Source organism: Chelonoidis abingdonii, chromosome 4, assembly GCF_003597395.2.
Source record: "Chelonoidis abingdonii isolate Lonesome George chromosome 4, CheloAbing_2.0, whole genome shotgun sequence".
In the NCBI taxonomy this organism is placed as follows: domain Eukaryota; kingdom Metazoa; phylum Chordata; order Testudines; family Testudinidae; genus Chelonoidis; species Chelonoidis abingdonii.
In genome coordinates, this window is record NC_133772.1 from 80,695,740 (window position 1) to 80,717,002 (window position 21,263).

Here is a 21,263-nt window from a genome sequence, read left to right on the forward strand (position 1 = left end):
GTGGTGTGGCGGGGAAGAGGTTCAGGCACCTGTGCCCAGCCAGGCACAAGCTCTCTCCTCGGCTCTTCCTGCTCTGGGTCCTTCCTGGGCCCGCTGAGCTGTAGTAGGGGGGCAGCTGCAGGATGGCTGCAGCTGCAGGCTGAAATAAAGAGTAATAGAGGAAGGATCCGGCTTGCGGGCAATATGTTTGACACCTTGCTCTATATCTTGTTGTCAGACACTCCCGGTGTGGTGCTCTGCTCTGTTCAATGTTAATATCTGTCGGCTGCATGTGTGTGTTCCCTCTGTGTGCTGCCCCGGCTCTGTGCAGATAGCTGACACAGCAGACCCCGAGAGAACCCCCAATGACCACAGACTCTAGTAAGGTACGAAGACACGTCGGTCCAGGTTTATTGTCGAAGAGAAACAGTCTCCAGCTTTTCCTGGCATAAAAGTCCAAGGTGCTGCTAGCTAGTACATATGTGCTCCCTGACAGTGGACTCAGTCAGTGGCGGGACTTTCCACTGCCCCCTAGGCTGGACAAAGACATCAACTCAGAGGTGCATTCTTACACAGAGGTACAAACAAGTTACATATCACTCCTGATGCATTGAGGTGCAATCCCTCTACGTAGCAAGGTACAGCCCCTCTACGTAGTAAGGTGCCACCTCTGACCTTGTACATGTTGGTTCGAACAAAACAACTCTATCCATCCTGTTACCCTTTTGGCCCTGTCATTGGGATTGGTCAGCTTGTTCCTTGTTATCTGTGTGGAGTGTACAAGTATGGGAATGTTCTGATATCTGGTGTCCAGTACCTTTTAGGTATTTCTCTTTTTGCAGGATCAGCCCTTTCCTTGCCAGCTTCTGTGAGCAGGGCCTGCCTCTGGCTCACAGCTTAACTTTGCTTTATGTTAGCAAAGTCTTGACCATTACTTTAGTTCAGGCCTTAGGCCTCATACCAGGCGTCTGATAAGGATTTATGTTTCAGGGCCTTATCTTACTACACATCTTATCACTGGATGGTCTTGCATGGCATTGACTGTCATCTTACATTGATGAGACAGGGTGGGTGAGGAAGAGCTCTGTGTAACTCATCAGCTTGTCTCTCTCACCAACAGAAGTTTGTCCAATAAAAGATATTACCTCATCCACTTTGTCTCTCTAATATCCTGGGGCTGACATGACTACGACAACACTGCATACATCTTACATTGATGACTCACATATTTACCTCTGCACTCTGAACTTGTCTCCCTTTTTCCAATATGGGTTGCAGCCTTTCTTTCTGACATCTCTTCATGGATGACCAGACGTTAACTTATAATTAACATGGCCAAAACTGAGTTTTGATATTTTCATCACAAGCTCTCTCAGCTTCCTGAATCACTGCCTCAATCACATCACCACCATCTTCTCAATCACTCAGGCCCATAATGTGAGTATCTTTGATATAGCCCTCTGGCCTTGACTACTGCAACATTGACCACACCACAAAAATCCCTTGAAATTGCTCCTGCTAAGATCATTTTGGCTTGTTCTTACCACATCATATGTTTGCATCCTTCTACTAGCTCTGTCTTCTCCACCATATCAAACACAAGCTTCTTTGCCTTACTTTCAAGATGCTTTATGAGCTCTGTATGGCTGCTGTAATTATTGTGCTGGCAACTGCTCTTTGCTTTTGCTAGCAGTATGTGTCTTTACCTCCTGTTAGTGCAAAAACATTTTTGAGAGTAGACTTTCTTCCATGCCATCCCTTATGTATGCAGGGAAGAACTCCCTGTCCAAAATCCATTTGAAAACACCATTGTAGCTGCCGTCAAATCACCGTAAGATTCAACTGTTCTCTTTTGTCTACAGAACACTATTATCCAGCAACAATCACAAAGTGAGGCTATTGTTTATTGTGCAAAAACACCCTATTTTTACTGTGAAGTTGTACTTAGAAACAGTCTTTAAGCAACTACAAGCTCATACATTGAGGAACAAAGAGTGCAGTCCATATTTACAAGGCAAGGACTGTACCTTGGAAACAGTGACTCTGAAAAGGATTTGAGGATCACTGTGGATTACAAAGTGAAGATGAGATCCCAGTGCACGATGCTGTGGCAAAAAGGACAAACATGATCCTTGGATGTAGAAGCAGGGAAATACTTAGCAAAGGTAGGGAACTGTTACCTCTGTATACCACATTAGTGAGCTCCATCCCTTCTGGCCTTAAAATCTGTGAACTTTTAAAATGACAGTTCTCAAATTTCTTATTTAGATTGGTTCAGGTTTTTTTATTGTCACAACTACCTATATATATGGAAAACTCCAAAAATGTCAAGTCACCAGTTTTTTTCAAGAGCATATAAGTTATGTAATCCATGACACTGATAGCCATAAAATAGTCCCAATTTTTATATACAAGAATTACTTTGTAATGTCTTTGTAGGAAAAAGAATTACGAAACTGTCAATTTCAGTTGACCTTTTCTATTAGAAAGCTTAACTCATTTTTAATTCTTGGCACATTTGTGGTGACATCCATTGACAACTAGACTTCTGAAGACTAATGATAATCATAGGGCAAAACAGTTACGATACTAGAGGCAATTAATTGTACTTTGTGCAGTGAAAATGACAAAACAACTATGGCAAAATGCTCTAATGGATGTGTTGTATGCTGACGGGTGAAGGTAAATGCTGTGGCAGAAGTAGACCTTCTGCTTCTCTGCTGGCTAGTGCTAGTGATGTAATGGCATTGATATTGGAGTATAGATGAAAGTACATGGCTACAGGAATAGGAGTTCTCATTTGACCCAGTGAGCTACTACATGTTAGAGAAAGGGAAGGAATTTAACACTTATCACCAGACGTTGATTAACCTGTAGTTAGAAATTTAAAGTGAAGCAACATTTTCACAAAGTTATGTATTTTCTGAAGATACTTGAGGTTGTGAACTCTCTGCCTTTGCAAACAATTGAAATATTCAGTGAGAAGTCAGTTCCTACTTCACACAGGTGATGCTTCTTCTTCTAATAGTCTTATAAAGATTTTTCATGGTATAGTTGAGCACTTAAGATGGAAAAAATGTGATTTATTACACTAAAGAAACTATGGGCCTGGCTTTCAGAGATCCTGAGCATGTGCAGCTCCTTTTCACTTCAGTTGGAATTATTGGTGCTTCTGAAAATCAGGCTCTATGTGGAAATGTTTTCGTGGGTTGTATATTCAAGCTATTACTGTTTTTGTTTCAGGTCACTGTTGTCATAAAATCCAAGGAGAGAAGCAGATACATGTGACACAGCCTCATGTGGTAGAAAATCCTCATTACCTTCCATGGAAGAAAAAAGACACAGGTTGGTACCAGAATTGAGACATATACTTTCATTATACTCTTACATATTCTGATTTTAAATATTAAACCTTTGGAGTGTTCTGTCAGCTGTATAAAATGACTGTTTTATCATGACTGCTTCTCTTCATAATTTTGAATAACAAGTTGTTGAGGATTATCCATTCAAATATCAGCTGCAAATTGAAATACAGTGGGTCTGATTCTCTACTGCTTTCCTACACCTAGTGTAATCATTTACACATCTGCAAATAGAGTACAGGGAGCCTGTGTAAAAACACTACCAAAATACTCATCGCTGTATTTTACACTCACTTTATACAAGTGTAAGTGACTTCATAAGGTGCAAGTCAGTTGAGAATTGTCTGAGTTTAGGATGTCTAAAAATATCGTTACCCCACTTGACCCAAGTGGCTAGCCAGATTTGGGATGTTGTGAGTAGAAGTGACTGAAGAATAACTGATTTTTCCATTTGATGGCTGTTATTTCAATCACCTCTTTACATTAATCCTGAATGAAAAATGGCAGTATGGCCAACTCATAACAGCAAGGTTTAACCCAACACACAACAAAGTGTTCACTTTAATCTGAGAATGAGAATTTTTAAAAAAATATGTTTATCATTTTACCACTGATGCTGTTTACTAAATTTCACATTCTGATTCTTGTGCTACTGTACTGTTGGGATGTTTGGATTTCAGACACTGCAGAGGAATGTTTAAATCCAAACTACAAAGTTTTTCTTACAATTATAAAAAGTTTCTATTAGTAGACTTTCGACTTTGTTTGTAACAAAAACTGCATTAAACAAATCTAAATTTTCAGCCAAAGTACTATGATCATGTCCTTTAATCTTTCTTCCAAGGGATTTCAAATAAATGGTTTGTGATTACTGAAATTGTAACCAGAAGGGTACATTTTTTTTCCTTCTTTGTGCGACGTGAATATTTTCAAGATGATTTAGGGTTCATTTCCCTCCACCCCTTTCATAATATGACCAGAAAATGGGCTAGCCAGTAATGGAATGAAAATGCAGTGTTGCTGTTCAGTCTGTTGTATTATGTAGTTAGTTAATTTTACTAAATGACAAAAATATTGAGTTTAAGATAATTTACACAGATGCAGACAAACGCATGATGAAAAGTGAATCCTTGTCACCCCTTCAAAGTGATCTGATTTCATATAAGAGAAGGAAGCAGGATGTTGTGAGATTGAAGACTCATAGTTTTGCACTAAGTACAAATACAGATATATAGTACAGAAGCAGTATGTTATTTATCTTTGAGGACAACTGGGCACCAGTCCTGCAACTGACTCTCTACGGGGCCGCTGTGCTTACATGGAATCAATTAAAGGATCAGGGCCTATATTAAGTGAGAGAGTAGGGAAAATAATTCTTTTGAACACTGAAGAACTAAGCTGTCTTACATACAGTGGGTGGCATGCTTGTCTCACTGCTAGTCATCTGAGCACATAGCCTTATAGATTTTAAAATCAGAAGAGACCATCACGATCATCTAGTCTGATCTCCTGCATGTTGCGGGCCATAGAACCTCACCTACTCACTTACGTAATAGACCGTTAACCTCTGGATGAGTTACTGAAGTCCTCAAATCATGGGTTAAAGATTTAAAGTTACAAAGAATTCACTGTATCAGAGGGGTAGCCGTGTTAGTCTGGATCTGTAAAAGCAGCTGTAATGGCATAATTCCCCAATCTGAACCTTAGAGTCCAAAAAAATGGGGTACCAACATGAATTCGTCTAAGCTTAATTACCAGCTTAGATCTGATAGCTGCCACCAGTCAGGACTTGGAGTGTCTGATACACTCTGGTCCCCAAACCTTCCCTGGGGACCCCCAAGACCCAGATCCCCTGGATCTTAACACGATTAAAGTAAACCCTTTTCCTCACCGGTGCCTCTCCTAGGCTTTCCCTCCCTGGGTTACCCTGGAAGATCACTGTGATTCAAACTCCTTGAATCTTAAAACAGGGAGGAATGTTCCTTCCCCCCTCCCCTTTCACCCTCACCCAGAGGCAATACAGATTCAAGCTCCGTGAATCTAAAACAAAGAGGAAATGCCCCTTCCCCCTCCTTCCTTTTTCCCTTCTCCCACCAATTCCCTGGTGAGTACCGACTCAGTTTCCTTGGAACCTTACCAAGGGGAAAAAATCAATCAGGTCTTTTAAAGAGAAAAACTTTTAATAAAAGAATGAAAAAGTAAAGATAATCACTGTAAATTCAAGATGGAATATTACAGCGTCTTTCAGCTTATAGACTCTAGAGAGAAGCCTCCCCCAGCGGAAATACAATTTAAAATACTTCTAGCCAAATACACATTAAATTTCTACCAGCCAGATACACATTTGCAAATAAAGAAAACAATCAAAAAGACTAAACCACCTTTCTACCTTTGTACTTACTAAATTTGAACAGAAAATTAGAGAGCCTGTAGGTACGTGTGGTCACTCTCAGAACCCAGAGAGAACAACAGACAAAGAAAAGAACACACAAACAAAGACTTCCCTCCATCGAGATTTGAAAGTATCTTGTCTTCTGATTGGTCCTCTGGTCGGGTGTTCCAGGTTTACAGTTTGTTAACCCCTTACAGGTAAAGGGAACATTAACCCTTAACTCTCTGTTTATGACAGCAGCAAATAATCCTGTGGCACTTTATAGACTATCAGACGTTTTGGAGCATGAGTTTCGTGGGTGAATACCCACTTCGTCAGGTGCACGTACACCCACGAAAGCTCATGCTCCAAAACGTCTGTTAGTCTATAAGGTGCCACAGGATTCTTTGCTGCTTTTAAAGAATTCACTATTTACACTAGTATAAACCATGCCGCGTGCTACAGAGAGGTGAAAAAACCCCAGGGTCTCAGCCAGTCTGACCCAAGGGTAAATTCCTTCCAAATATAGTGATTAGTGAGACCCTGAGCATGTGGGCAAGGCCCACGAGGCAGATAACTGGGAAAGAATTCTCTGTAGTAACTCAGAGTCCTCCCTATCTAGTGTCCCATCTCCAGCAGTTGGGGATTTTTGGTAGTCTCATGTACAGTGGGTGACATGCTTGTCTCAGTGCTTTGTTATCTGAACACATCCTGTTTAACCCATCAAACAGACTCAGTCTATTTTAAAAGTGCTGCTTCCCTGCTTTCTAGGTGGGAGGCAGGATTATCAATGACGGATTGTGGCTTCAAAAGCAAGGTATGAATAGTGGCATAAGCCTGTATGAAGGTCACATTGGAATATGTATATTTTGTTTGTGATGTACATTGTACATGGAACTGCACATCTGCTGAGATGCAGTTCACAAGCTGACATTCACAGCTGTTTGAACAGAAATAATGAGAAACAGATTCATATAATGTTATACATGGCTAAAATATATTAGAATTTTAGTGTTTCTACAGTGATTAATTTATAATGGAAAATATGAATTTAAATACTGAAACAGAGAAGTGTATCTATTAATCCAGAGTCAGTTATTCATCTTCAAGTGTTCGTTCCACTTCAGATGTGTGCACACTAGTGCACTGAAGCTGGAGATTTTTTTTCTCATAGTACTACTTTTTGGGGTGGTGTGGCACACTCACCCCTGTGCACTCATGCTGCTCGTCAGGGGTATGAAGGGTGATGCTGCACTGATCCCCCTCAGTTCCTTCGCACTGACCTTGGTTGATATCTGGAGCATGTGTGAACTTTTCACACTTTCCCATTTTGTCTGTAGAGAATCTTTTCCTAAACTTTTTGTTATTGTAAATAGTTTTAGTATAGTTATAGTTATAGTTTTAGTTAGTGATACTTGTTTAGGAAAAAGTATTGATTTTTATTTTACTTTTCATTGAGCTTTTAGCTTACTATCGAGATTTCCCTAAGTCTCTGGGGGTTAAATGCTATTCTGGCTGTCTCAAATCTAACCAGTGAGTGATCCTCTCTCTCTCCATTTAAAATGTTTTGGAGAAGGAAATGTGAGGCACAAGTGTCACATCTGTAGGGGTTTAAGACCAGAACTCAGAAGCTGATGGATGTTTGACTTCGAGATTATCCTGATGGAAGCAGCTTTGTGACCCCCTTTGAAACCCAGCCATTTGGTACATAAGGATTTGGACTTGACTCGGTCTCAGAGCATGCCACCAGATTTGGTGACATCTTTTGGTGGAGAGAGCTGGTGAGAAGACACTGTTCTCTGTCTCCGGTATCTTGCAGGCAGCATCAGAAGTCTAACACTTGAACCTCTTGTAGCCAGAAGAAGCCCTCTTCATCTTTGAGTGCTAGTCCCAAACAGACTCTCACTAAAAGACCAGCACAGAGATTGGAGCTCCTGCTAGGCACTCCCTGGTACTGCATTCTAGCAATATAGAGTTGTTGAGACAGGCACTTAGAAAAGTTAGATGCCTGCAAGTCACCAGGGCCTGATGAAATACATCCTAGAATACTCAAGGAGTTAATAGAGGAGGTATCTGAGCCTATAGCTATTATCTTTGGAAAGTCATAGGAGAGGGGAGAGATTCCAGAAGACTGGAAAAGGGCAAATATAGTGCCCATCTATAAAAAGGGAAATAAAAACAACCCAGGAAACTACAGACCAGTTAGTTTAACTTCTGTGCCAGGGAAGATAATGGAGCAAGTAATTAAAGAAATCATCTGCAAACACTTGGAAGGTGGTAAGGTGATAGGGAATAGCCAGCATGGATTTGTAAAGAACAAATCGTGTCAAACCAATCTGATGGCTTTCTTTGATAGGATAACGAGCCTTGTGGATAAGGGAGAAGCGGTGGATGTGGTATACCTAGACTTTAGTAAGGCATTTGATACGGTCTCGCATGATATCCTTATCGATAAACTAGGCAAATACAATTTAGATGGGGCTACTATAAGGTGGGTGCATAACTGGCTGGATAACCGTACTCAGAGAGTAGTTATTAATGGCTCCCAATCCTGCTGGAAAGGTATAACAAGTGGGGTTCCGCAGGGGTCTGTTTTGGGACCGGCTCTGTTCAATATCTTCATCAACGACTTAGATGTTGGCATAGAAAGTACGCTTATTAAGTTTGCAGACGATACCAAACTGGGAGGGATTGCAACTGCTTTGGAGGACAGGGTCAAAATTCAAAATGATCTGGACAAATTGGAGAAATGGTCTGAGGTAAACCGGATGAAGTTCAATAAAGACAAATGCAAAGTGCTCCACTTAGGAAGGAACAATCAGTTTCACACATACAGAATGGGAAGAGACTGTCTAGGAAGGAGTATGGCAGAAAGAGATCTAGGGGTCATAGTGGACCACAAGCTAAATATGAGTCAACAGTGTGATACTGTTGCAAAAAAAGCAAACGTGATTCTGGGATGCATTAACAGGTGTGTTGTAAACAAGACACGAGAAGTCATTCTTCCGCTCTACTCTGCACTGGTTAGGCCTCAACTGGAGTATTGTGTCCAGTTCTGGGCACCGCATTTCAAGAAAGATGTGGAGAAATTGGAGAGGGTCCAGAGAAGGGCAACAAGAATGATTAAAGGTCTTGAGAACATGACCTATGAAGGAAGGCTGAAAGAATTGGGTTTATTTAGTTTGGAAAAGAGAAGACTGAGAGGGGACATGATAGCAGTTTTCAGGTATCTAAAAGGGTGTCATCAGGAGGAGGGAGAAAACTTGTTCACCTTAGCCTCTAATGATAGAACAAGAAGCAATGGGCTTAAACTGCAGCAAGGGAGATTTAGGTTGGACATTAGGAAAAAGTTCCTAACTGTCAGGGTAGTTAAACACTGGAATAAATTGCCTAGGGAGGTTGTGGAATCTCCATCTCTGGAGATATTTAAGAGTAGGTTAGATAAATGTCTATCAGGGATGGTCTAGACAGTATTTGGTCCTGCCATGAGGGCAGGGAACTTGACTTGATGACCTCTCGAGGTCCCTCCAGTCCTAGAGTCTATGAATCTATGTGGTACCACTGAGACATTGCTGGTACCTTCTGTGGCATATACAATACATCTTACTCTATTGGTACCAATAACACTTGAAACATACAGTGCAGCAGGGATCTCCTGTGAATATTGGTGCTGACCACTGATGCAAGGTGAGGTCCAGCTATCGACTATTCCTGCTATACAAGCACTGGTACTGCTATCTTCCTCAGCAGCCATCTGGGACTGAACTTTTGTCAGTACCAGCAGGGTCTGAAAGTCTTATGTGGAGCCAGCCAGATGTCCAGGAAAATCTTGGATGCTTCCTCTGGTCCCAGTCTCCTGCCTCCTTGGCCTTTAGACTATGCTTACTCTTTCTCGGAGTTGGAAATGGGGTTTTATGCTTCAAGGTTCTACTACAGAAGGTTTTGAGCATCTCCTCATTCCTCTTCATGCAGGTCAAGGTGTTAGCACTGTGATTCTTATAAGAGTGGGTCCAGGAATAGGATGTCTTGGGGTTGGGACCTGGTACTGTACTAGGGTAAAAGAGAGGTCTTTTGGAATCCATGGGGAATTCCTCCAGACTCCAGGTGGTTGTCGTCTTCTAGATCTTAGACTACTACATCTCCCCCAAGGCACTGTTCCCTTGGCTTTAAACATTCCCCTTAGATTAGAGTACTCCTTCAGTGTGCCAGACCTCAAAGGGTAGGCCACGCTTCCTCTGTGTCTACGACACTGAGTCTCTCGGTGCCAGCATTGCTGCTTCTCACTCAGCTTTGTCCAGCAAGTCCCACTGAGGAGGACTTTTGTTTCAGAGCCTTTTACCCTCTTCAGTGATCAGTTCATTCCCAGAAGTATCTACAGGGACTTCACACAGCCTTTTCAAAAGGCTCTGACCCGGTAGCAGCATCTTTAACCCTTCTGCACGTGTTCGGTACAGTACCAAGTCAAATACTTCACTACTGTGCAGAACATCCATAAAAATTATTTCAGAAAATTCCCACTTTTGTCTCCTTGCCTCCCTGGGTGTACAAATTAAACTGGTCCAAGGACAACCCACAGAAGTTAGGGATATTTTGCATATTGCGGGGCCTGCTGGAGTTGCGTTATATGTTAATAAGGACATCTTGGAGTCTACCAAAATCCTTTGGCAAACTCCTTCATCTCTGAGGCCCACTACCAGAAGAACAGAGAAGTACTAAGTCCCCTCTGAGGGACAGGAGTACTTTTATTCACACCCAACCCCAGTTTCCTTGGTAATGATGGCTGTGAATCAAAAAGTGAGATAGGCGATCTAAATCTACTGCCAACGACAAAGAGATAAAATATTGGATCTGTTTGGGAGAAAGGTTTATTGGTTACCAGGATTGTAGTTTAGAATTGGAAATCATCATGCTCTCATAGTTCATTATGATTGTCAAAATGTTGAAACGTATAGACAAGTTGCTAGATGATTCTAAGGAGAAGTATACAACACTTGTGAGTGAAAGCTTCTGGGAATCAAGATCGTCATTACAAGCTGGTTTAGATTAGGTGGATTCAGCAGTTCAGGTAAGGATAATGGCAATCACTGTGTTATGCTTTTTGGCTGCAGTTGTAATGCTTCAAGAGTGAATGCCAACCTCAGGACAGGCTGTTAGGAACCAGGGTACAAACCCCAAATTGGCTGTGAATTCTGTACTTAAATTTCAGCAACCAATTGTCAAGTGTGTACATGCCTTGGGCTCTATACCTTGCTAAACATGGAGTTATAGGTGCTCTCCTTGGGTACGCTGATCTGCTTCTCTGCTCAGGTGAGCATACCTTTGTGATAGATGACCCCTTACGCCAAGAACCATGACAATATTCAGGCTACTTCCAGTCCCAAGGACCAGTCGCTAACCCTAGGTCATTTGTACCTAAACTTATTCCCTGAGAAAATAGATGAAGCTTTGCATTCTGCTAAAGATTCTAGGGCAATCCGTAAATCACTAGGCATTTACACTCCAGCCCTGGAGAGAAAGCAGTTCCATTCTTAGGTCCACGAGGGTTGTACTAACTGCCCAGGTAGCTAGACCAGTCTCTAGGATGTACCATAAGAATCAGAGAATCCAGCTACATAAAACAAATCAGTAACATCTAAGCAGTCTATTTGTCTCCTTTGCTGAGAGGACAACTGGGCATCTCATAGAGGATACCTTCTTGTATTCATCGGTGCTATGATATCATTAAGGTTCCTTCCCCTTAAAGGGTTTTAGCACTCTCTATAAGGGCACAAGCTGTGTTGTCTGCTTTAAGTCATGTAGCCATCAATGACATTTTCAGGGCTGCAACTTGGTCATCTGTTCATACCTTCGCCACTCATTATGCGCTCTCTCAATTATCAGGAGATGATGCTAGATTTGGAAGAGTGGCCTTGGAGTTCTTGTTCAGGTAGACTGTGATACCCTCCTCTGTCTGGGACTGCTCATGAGTCACCTTAAGTAGAAAGAGTGCGAGCACTCAAAGAAGGAAAGATGGTTACATACCTGTTCGGTAACTGTTTTTCTTTGAGATGTGTTGTACGTGTCTGTTTCATGACTCACTCTCTTCCTGTACATTGGAGTCAAAGATAACGCATGTTTCTGGTGTGAAGTAACTGAAGGGGGTTGGGGCACCTCTGCCCTTTATACCCTTGGCTAGCAGCATGCGTATGTGGAAGGTGCATGTGCCACCCTGACACATTCCACTATGGGAAAAAGATCTCTGGCGTTGATTCACTGGCATGCATGCACCTGAAGTAGAATGGACATGTGTAATGAATCTCAAAGAACGTCAGTTACCAAACTGTTATGTAATTATTTTTTTTCCTTGCAAATTTCATTGAACAGAAGTAGTTAGTCATTTATAACTTAGTCATTTTATGCTGTCTTGTCTTCTAAACAGCCTGCTTTTAAAGATCCTTAATTAAGATTGTCTTAGTAGTATGCTACTTCTCTTACTAAAAATCTAAAGAAACTTTCCCAGCAAGAGAGCATAATGATGGAAGGCACTGCAGAGAGACAAACAATTATTAGGGAATGATTTTTCAATCAATATGCTATGAAGAGCTTCAAACTGTTATGCTTGTGTCTTTCAGCTGTTTCCTACAGGCCCCAGAACTTAGCTGTAGTAAGGTGACTTTTTATAGAACTATATTGAATATTTTGTTCTATCACTGAAACAACTTACACATCACTTTTATTGTATAAAGTCTTAGGGCTATGTGTTGTCCCCAATCTATGTTCTTATAGTAGCATCTACAATTGTGATCCTATTAGGCTGCTACTTTACAGTTCACTGTTTCTCTAAATATAAGCAGCAGTCTCAGAGTGAGGGAACATTTTAAAAAAACCCTCCCCCCTCAATTCTAACTGTTAAAATCTATAGGGAGGGTTCCATGTACTGCATAGCCCAATGGGAAATTCTGCATTAAGCACCCCCCAAATTCTTTGGCAAGAAATCCTAAACTGTATAGCAGTGTTAATTTATTGTATCTCCATAACATTCTTTTTTTCTCCTATCCTTCCGGTGCCCAGACACATACATGGTTATGTCTCATTGTTGAAAATACTCATTGATGTATAATTCTTTAATGATTTTTAGCAGTGATTATTTTTTTATGGATATCTTTTTATGGCTTTTTTTTTCTAACAGTCTGGCTTTATGACCTGCATAAGTTAATGATGTCATCTGGGTGGTTTGACTTGAAATCATTTTCTTCCTGCTTTTTATGTACCAGAGAAGCTCTTGTAGTCAGTTTCAGCAGTTTCTCTCAGTTCCACAGGCCTTGTCTGCTACTCTATTCTCCATGCAGCCTCGTTGCCCAGTTTGCCTTTCTAGCTCCTGTTCTCCCTAGCTGAAACTGAGCTCAAGCTCTGGCTTTCTGACCTCTCCTGTCTGGTCCTTTAGAACAATGAAGAGAGTGTACACTGTAATCCAATTCCCCTGTAGTGGGGAAAGGTACAGAAGAGGCAAGAAGAGACAGCTGCAGGCAGGTCCCAGCAGGGCAAGGAGATAGAAAACAAAAAGTTGAGTGCCTCCCTTCAGCAAAATAATGAACTCTGCAGGAAAAAATGCTGCATTCTGTGGTATTTTGAAATAATATGTCAAATTCCATGGCCACGCTGTTACGCTGAGTCCATGAGGCTCTGAGTGAGATGACAGGGGCAGTGTGCACATTTAAAAGCTGTTGTTTCAGGTTCCTTAAAGACTCAGGTCTTGTCTACATACAAATTGCTCTGCTTTAACTAAAGGTGCAGTGCTGCTCCGACTTACTTAAACTCACCCTTCGTACAAGTATTGATTTAAATTCAGTTCTTATTTTTTTGAGGATAGCTCTGCAAAGAAAAGGGATAGGAACTTGACTTCTTAAATGAAAACTGGGATTCTAGAGTGTGATTTTGTATGAGCCTGATGAGGAGGAATTTCCCCATCTGACAAAAATTCTCCCTCCGAGTACCAGTGGTTTGAGATGTGCTTAATAATGCTTATTCCAGGAGGGAACTTTTGGCTTCCATGGAGTCCAGAACATTCCTGATGAAAGAATTTTTCTTTAAGGGGATTAACAGACTGTCTAAGGTCTGGAACAAGACTGAAGTTCTTTTGCACTGACCCTTTTAAGGTTTTATAAGATGCTGCCTGTACCAGCCAGTCATACAAGGTACTTTGTAATCTCAAATAACTAAATGTTTGGTAAAACTATGGGTGCTGTGAAGAGCCTGAAGGGGGTAATATCTTGTATTGGTAATGGTCATATCCCAAACAAAAGCACAGCAACTTGCTATACAACTGTCTGATGTTGATATGGAAATAAGCATCCTTCAGATGGAGAGCCTCAAACCAGTTATTCAGAGAAAGTAAAGGGAGATGGGGGCCAGAATAAGCATTTGAAATTGTAACCTCTTCATTTAATTGAGCATTTGTGGTCTGTAATGTCCTTTGAAATGAGGAAGTACCTTGAGTAGAAATTTTTCACTTGGAAATTTTCTAATACTTCTGTAACCTTTGGGTGAGCCAGAGTTTACTTCATTGTCCTTCTCCAGAGCCTTAAAAAAACCATCTCCCATAGAAGAGCAACTTTGAAGCCCAGAATTCAGTCTCTAAAGACATTCAGCAAGGATTGCGCAGGGTCTAACTCAAATTCAAGTCCCCAAAATAACAAAAATCCCTAATTGGCTTCAAGACTGAGCTTGATAAGTTTAGGTAAGGGTTGGTATGGTGGGATTGTCTACAGTGGTAGCATGTGGCCCATTGGTGACTGCCAGTAGCAAAAATCCCCAGTGGCTGGAGGTGGAGAAGGCACTGAATTACTACAGAGAACTCTTTCCCAGTTATCTGCCTGGTGGGCCTTGCCCACATGCTCAGGGTCTCACTGATTGTCATATTTGGGGTTGGGAAGGAATTTTCCCTGGGTCAGATTAGCAGAGAACAGGGGAGGGTTTTGTCTTTCTCTGCAGCATGTGGGCATGGAGTCACTTGCAAGTTTAAACTAGTGTAAATGGTGAATTCTCTGTAACTTTTGAAGTCTTTAAACTATGATTTGAGGACTTCACTAACTCAGCCAGAGGTTAGGGGTCTATTACATGAGTGGGTGGGTGAGGTTCTGTGGCCTGCAAGGTGCAGGAGGTCAGACAAGATGATCACTATGGTCCCTTCTGACCTTTAAAGTCTATAAGGCTACGTCTACACTACAGGATAAATTCGAATTAGCTTAAACCGATTTTATAAAACAGATATTATAAAGTCGATTGTGCGTGTCCACACTAGGCACATTAATTCGGTGGTGTGCGACTATGGTCTGAGGCTAGCATCGATTTCTGGAGCGGTGCACTGTGGGTAGCTACTGTAAAATAATGAGGCCAATAATGTCGATTTGCGTCCACACTAACCCTAATCCGATATAGTAATATCGATTTTAGCGTTACTCCTCTCATTTTGTAGGAGTACAGAAATCGATTTAAAGAGCCCTTTAAATCGATATAAAGAGCAGTGTAGTTGTGGATGGGTGTAGTGTTAAATCGATTTAACGCTGTTAAAATCAGTTTAACAGCGTAGTGTAGACCAGGCCTAAGTCTAACTTAATTCTTAAGTACCAACTTTATAAAGTCTTATGATAAAGAAACATTATTTAATAATTCCAATTTAATTTCTATAACATAACATGGCTACTTTATAATCCACATACATTATCTTCATAGTTATGCATAAACATAAATAAAGAAAACAAATCTAAACAGGTCAGTCCCCACAAAAACCTACTGCAAAATGTTTCAGAGTTAAGGAAAACAGCCTGCTTTCTGCTTCTGTAGCTCAGCTTCTCCCAAGCCACACAGGGCACATGGCTTTTTCAAAAACTACTGCCCTGGCTACTGGCCCTCATGGAGTCTGACCTGAGCAACAAGAAACCTACTGAGCATACCCAATACTACCACATCCAATTCCAGAAACTTCTGGATGTAGAGCACTAATTGTGCATGTACCTAGCAACAATGAATCAGACAACTCATTCCTACCTGCTCCCTACATATCTCTTGAAGAGAGATCTTCGTATTAGGCACGTGGGTTATACTTCTGTAGCACCCAACTTCAGCTTGGAATTGGGCTCTGCTTTCACTAGCCTTGTGTTGGGAGGCAGTATTGAGAGGAAGTGGACCGTGCAGTGCTGCTTGAGGACTTCTGTGAAGTTAGTGGAGCTATGCTGATTTATGTCTGCTGACTTATATCTGTCTCAGAGTCTCTGAAATCAGATCTGTTATTTTTTTCTGTATTTCAGTTTAAATATGAATGTTCCAGACAACTAATATAATTAATTTTGAAAATATCTAGCTAAAAGGTCAATTCAGCTTTTAAACACCTTATGGTGCAGAAACATAGTGTTGAATAGTTTGTGTCTGTCATTATTCACTAATTGATTCACAATGGCATGACTTGATATATTAATTTTTTTAGTTACCTTTTGCCTTAATAGAGCTCTTAAATAAGACATTTGCTTTATTAATATTTAACTGATAGCCCATAAATTAAATCTTTCCCTAATCATCTCTACAAGTTCTATACATTTGTGATTTTTAATGTGTCCTCATAGGCTTTTGTTGTTGCCAGCTTTCTTCCAAGGTTTCTATATACTCTTCATCTTTTCTTCTGTATTTTGGCATTACCACTTCTGTTATACGAAGACCAAAACTTTATTCTAGCTTTAGTGGCCTGTTATGTCTAAAACTTTGTAACCCATTGTTAAAGATATGTTTTTGTCTTGGAGGTCATGGATTCTGTGACTTCAGTGGACGTCTGTTATTTCTTTGGCTTTAGCTCCCACCGCAACAGTGGGACTGGAGCAGCTGTCTACCCCTGCCACAGGGGGAGCAGCAGGGCTAGAGCAGCAGGTGTTGGTCAACGGCCAGGGCTGGAGCAGCAGTGGGGCTGGGTCAGCCCCCCTGCGCTGGAGCAGCGGTGGTTATCCCCTACTGCAGTAGCAGCAGCAGAGTTGGATCAACTTCTGGCGCTCCAGCCTTCTGAATGGTTTCATTTCTCTAAGTATACCAAAGCCAGGTGTGTAAGTGATGAAAAGGGAGTGATACATAGGACCTGTTTTGTCAATGTTCGTAGACAACAAATAATTGTACTGATTCACTAACTAGAAAGAAATCTAAATAAAATTAATAGCGGAGTTGCTCTTGTATGATAGATACTGGATCTTGCTTAATGATTGTCCTTGTGCATTTTAAGGAGCTATTTCAAATCCTACAAGATATTTACACACCATTGACCTAGCTAAAATGTGAATACCTCTGTGGTTGAGAGGGTATATCTAATTAAATTTAACATTTCAGAGTCCTTAGTAAAATATGTAGTTAATCAATACAGTAACATCTTTCACTTGTAGTATTGAGTTGAAAACAGGCAAAAAGAGAAAGGTGTTAGAAAAATAACTTACTTAAAATTTATATGATCTGTCCTGTGTAGTACAGGGAAAGTTAGTTCTTCCTTTAGTTTCAGAATATTTACCTTATAAAATGTTCTTAAAGGGAATGCTTTTGCCTAATTGATCCCCAGTGACAAAAATATGCCAAGAAAATTTGCTTGTATGTTAAAGAACTGTGTTCTAATCAAATTTTTTTTAAAAAAGAGCTCATTATATTAAAAGCCAGATAGTCAGTTATTATCATTCAAATCTGTGCTATAGTAGGAAGTTTGAGCTAATAGTAATTACATTGTAATTTCAAGAGAAATTTTGATTAATGTACTGATCTTAGCACTTGACATTTGTGATTCAGTTAGAAGAAGAGTTAAAAAAACAAAACTAAAGTACCATAAAAGCTATGACAAAAGATATTAAAGCTCATGAAATTCAGACATAAGGCTAACAGGTCATTCTTACAGTATCTCATACCATTGTTTAGAAGAGGAGGCAGGAGTGGGGAGAAGACACTGACTTGTTAATTCAGGACAGCTTCAGCTTTAATTTTGAGCTTCCTGTGTTTTCAGGTTTGGTTTATTTCACCTTAATATTGTTTAGATATTTTGTGTATTTAATTTCCTTGCTTTTCTAAATTAAAAGTAAAACCTCTTTTCTTTGAAGATGTAACACATATTGTATGGACATTGAATAGCTGAAGGGATTTTTATAGGCTTAAGCAAGTGTATGTTGTGGCACAATGATCCCAAATATCACAGCAAGCGCCCCTAAATTTTATGGTCATTCATTTTTTTCTATTGTTTGTGAAATACTCTTCAATCTCATGCTTCAGGCTCCATAAACACACACAACTGTGGTTTAAACTTAATATGGTAATTGATGTAAAAAAAAGTCAATAGGGAATGCTTTCAATGTTCTCCATTTCCCATTCCTTCCCTCCATGTTTTCCCTCTCCCTGCACCTTGGCAATCATGACATTGTTCCTTCCTCTCACCTTACTCCTGCCAATTTTCTCAATTCTGTGCATGTCCCTGGACTCTTGACACCATGGCATTGTCCAGGCAGCTCAGCCCAGAATTTCCTTCCTTCCACATGCACTAAGGAAGGTGGGGAGATTGTAGGCAGCCTCACTGGCTCATTTCCAATGGTTTTGGTGCTGTGTGATTCTGCTTATGCATCTGGCTTCCCTTAACTTCCTGGGTGTAAGTGTGACTCAGATTTCCTCAAGGCTGTCAAGTGTTGCACATCTTGTATAGCAGTTACACATTTGTCACCCTGAATCCTAATACATCCATCCGAGCTTTGGCCAGGCTGAAGTTGCACCTTCCATCGCCTGATCTGGCTGCAGTTGAAAAGGCAGCCAGTGTCGTCTTTCTCACTGCTTCCCATGCTGGATCCCAGCCATTAAGGAGCAGTGAGAGGCAAGAGTTGGTAGAAGTCACAGAGGGAAGTGTCAGCTACAACATAAAGTGAGGGGCCCAATATTGGCCCAGGCTCCCTCATCTTTTCCCTTGCAGTTAGCTGCAACAGCCTCTTCCTACCTCCCTAGCATCCCGCCAGTTGTTGCTAACACCTAGCTATTCCTGCCACCATCAACAGCCACCGGCCACATGAGACTCCCATTTCTAACAGCTATGCTCTTGAGTACTCTCTGCCCTGCTCCAGCAGCCCCAGGCAACCTACAAACATCCACCCACTGCAGCTCCAGACACCTCCACTACTTCTAGCTGCCTCAGTATTCTCAGGCACTTCAGCACACACCTACTCAGCTATCGCCTCAGATTTCCTCTTACATTTTCTAGGTTATTTCTGCAACCATATAAGGGCCAGAAACATCATTTTTTAAAAAGAGCTTCTGGATTACAGTTCTGTGGTAAGTGTTGAATTCCATGTCTGTTGAACCATAGGTAACATGGAGTGCTGGCTGTGGGATACAGAGACTCTTACATTGCCAGATTACTAATTAAAATTTATCCCAGTCCATTACTCACCAAGTTATTACAGTATCAGAGAGAGAGCCATGTTAGTCTGGATCTGTAAAAAGTGACAAAGTCCTGTGGCACCTTTATAGACTAACAGACATATTGGATCATAAGCTATCGTGGATGAATACCCACTTTGTCACATCCGACGAAGTGGGTATTCACCCACGAAAGCTTATATTCCAATATGTCTGTTAGTCTATAAGGTGCCACAGGACTCTGTCATAAACAGATAGCTAAGGGTTAATGTTTCTTTTACCTGTAAAGGGTTAACAAAGGGAACCAAACACCTGACCAGAGGACCAATCAGGAAACAAGATTTTTAAAATCTCAAGGGAGATTACTATTGCAGTATAGTATTATACTATTGCAGTATAACTGGGAGTAATTTACATGCCGGAGGCTGCCTGTGAGCAGGGCAGAAATGCTTGCTCTCACAATGAAGCAATGTAAAAGTAACCCCAGGTTGGAGAATCAAGGGGACACTACTGTTCAACTATCCAGATTGTACCCTGGGTTATGTCACAGGTATCAGTTCTCAAGTTCCCTCTACTGCCTGGAATTGGTCCCTCCAGATTAGGATTGAGGCATGTTGGAGAGGCAGTGTGTTACTAGTATCACTTGTATATCTTTTTATGTGTATTCTTCATTTTTAAGATTAAAAAAATGTTTCTAGGTTCAGTTCAGTCTTTAATGCTCTTTGTGGCTTGGGTCTGCCTTTTAAGATTTTAAGGTCCCTTTACAGAGCCAGAGTGGTATAAAAGTGCCTTATTGGCAATAAATCTACATCTGCTCATAGAGATATGGCTTACAGGCATGGGCATGTTTTCCAAGTATGACATGCATTTTATTGATTTCAGGTATTGTAAAACCTGGGAAAATTGGGGACATAGGAGGAGCCTTATCTTTGCATTTTCTTGGTTAGTGTGTTTGCTAGACCTTAATGTTAGTTAAACATTTTTTTGTTGGTGCAGTTATGATACCCTGTACTCCACTATGGAAGACTAGTGTTGACCTTGGTACTGGATCATATACCTCTGCCTTGCTGCCAGGCTTGTTGCTGAAGAATTTTGGGTCAGTGCCATGTGGGTTGACACTCTGGGGAATTTGGTACTAGAACAAAAGGGCATTGAACTGACTATATAGGCCTTTCCAATCTCAAATCAGAGGGAATCTGTTTAGATTCTCATGGGTAATGTGGTTATGTACTACCTCAACAGAGAGTAGCTCAGTCTATCATCTTGTGTATCCATCTGTGGGAATGGCACATTTGGAATCAGGTGACCCATTCCTCGTTCACTTGGAAAGGGTGAAAAGAATGTAATCAATAACCTCAGTTGCACAAGCATTGCCACAGTGAGAGTAATTAACTATTGAAACAGTTTACTAAAGGTTGTGGTAGCTTCTCCACCACTGACTGACAATTTTTAAAGCAAGATTGGATGTTTTTTCTAAAAATATGGTCTAGGAATCATTTTGAGTAAGTTTTATGGCCTGTGTTATACAGGGAGTCAGACTAGATGATCACAATGGTCCCTTCTGGCCTTGTTATTTATGGATCTATGAATCATGGCTGTCACCCAGACCATCTCCTGGGATCTCAGGTCTTTGTCATCCTGATCCTGAAAGATGTCCTGACTATACTGAGCCAGAGAGGAGAAGACAAATGACATGGCACCTTCACCAGTTCCATCTGAATCTCAAACATCACCAGGGTTGTGAGACTGTCTGTCTTCCTCCCACACCCCACATGTTCTTTTCCTTCTCCACTTTATATCTTTTGTTTCCTTCTGTCTAATAAGTGTCTGGCTTAGCCAACCAAGATTGTATATTTTGCAACACCGCTCTAAGCCTGTGACCATAGCAGCACCTAAAAGCATCTAAGCTTCCTGAAGCTGGTGCAAATTAGTCAGCTCTCAGAGTGGCTATTAAGACTGTGTGTTGGGTCTGTGTTTTTCCACCAGTGAGGTTGCAAGTGAAATTCAGCACCACAGACAAAATCTACATTTTCTATCTTTGCTGTTTGTTTTTTCTCCTCTTTTGTATGTGTTTATCTTGTTCTGTGTTCTTAGGAAGCGGGATCGGACTTTAACAGTAACAATAACAGCTCCAGCCCATCTCTACTAATTTCTGTTTTCTC

General features: G+C 41.0%; 1 protein-coding gene across 3 annotated transcripts in view; it reads left to right on the forward strand.

The window, feature by feature from the left end:
* Window positions 1-21,263, forward strand: part of FUT8 (fucosyltransferase 8) — a 235,515-nt gene that overhangs the window by 64,794 nt on the left and 149,458 nt on the right. For all 3 annotated transcript variants that reach the window (XM_075065316.1, XM_075065318.1, XM_032776067.2), the window contains exon 2: window positions 3,223-3,324. The gene's annotated coding sequence lies outside the window, so the exon portion shown is untranslated. The remainder of the gene's footprint in view (window positions 1-3,222; window positions 3,325-21,263) is intronic.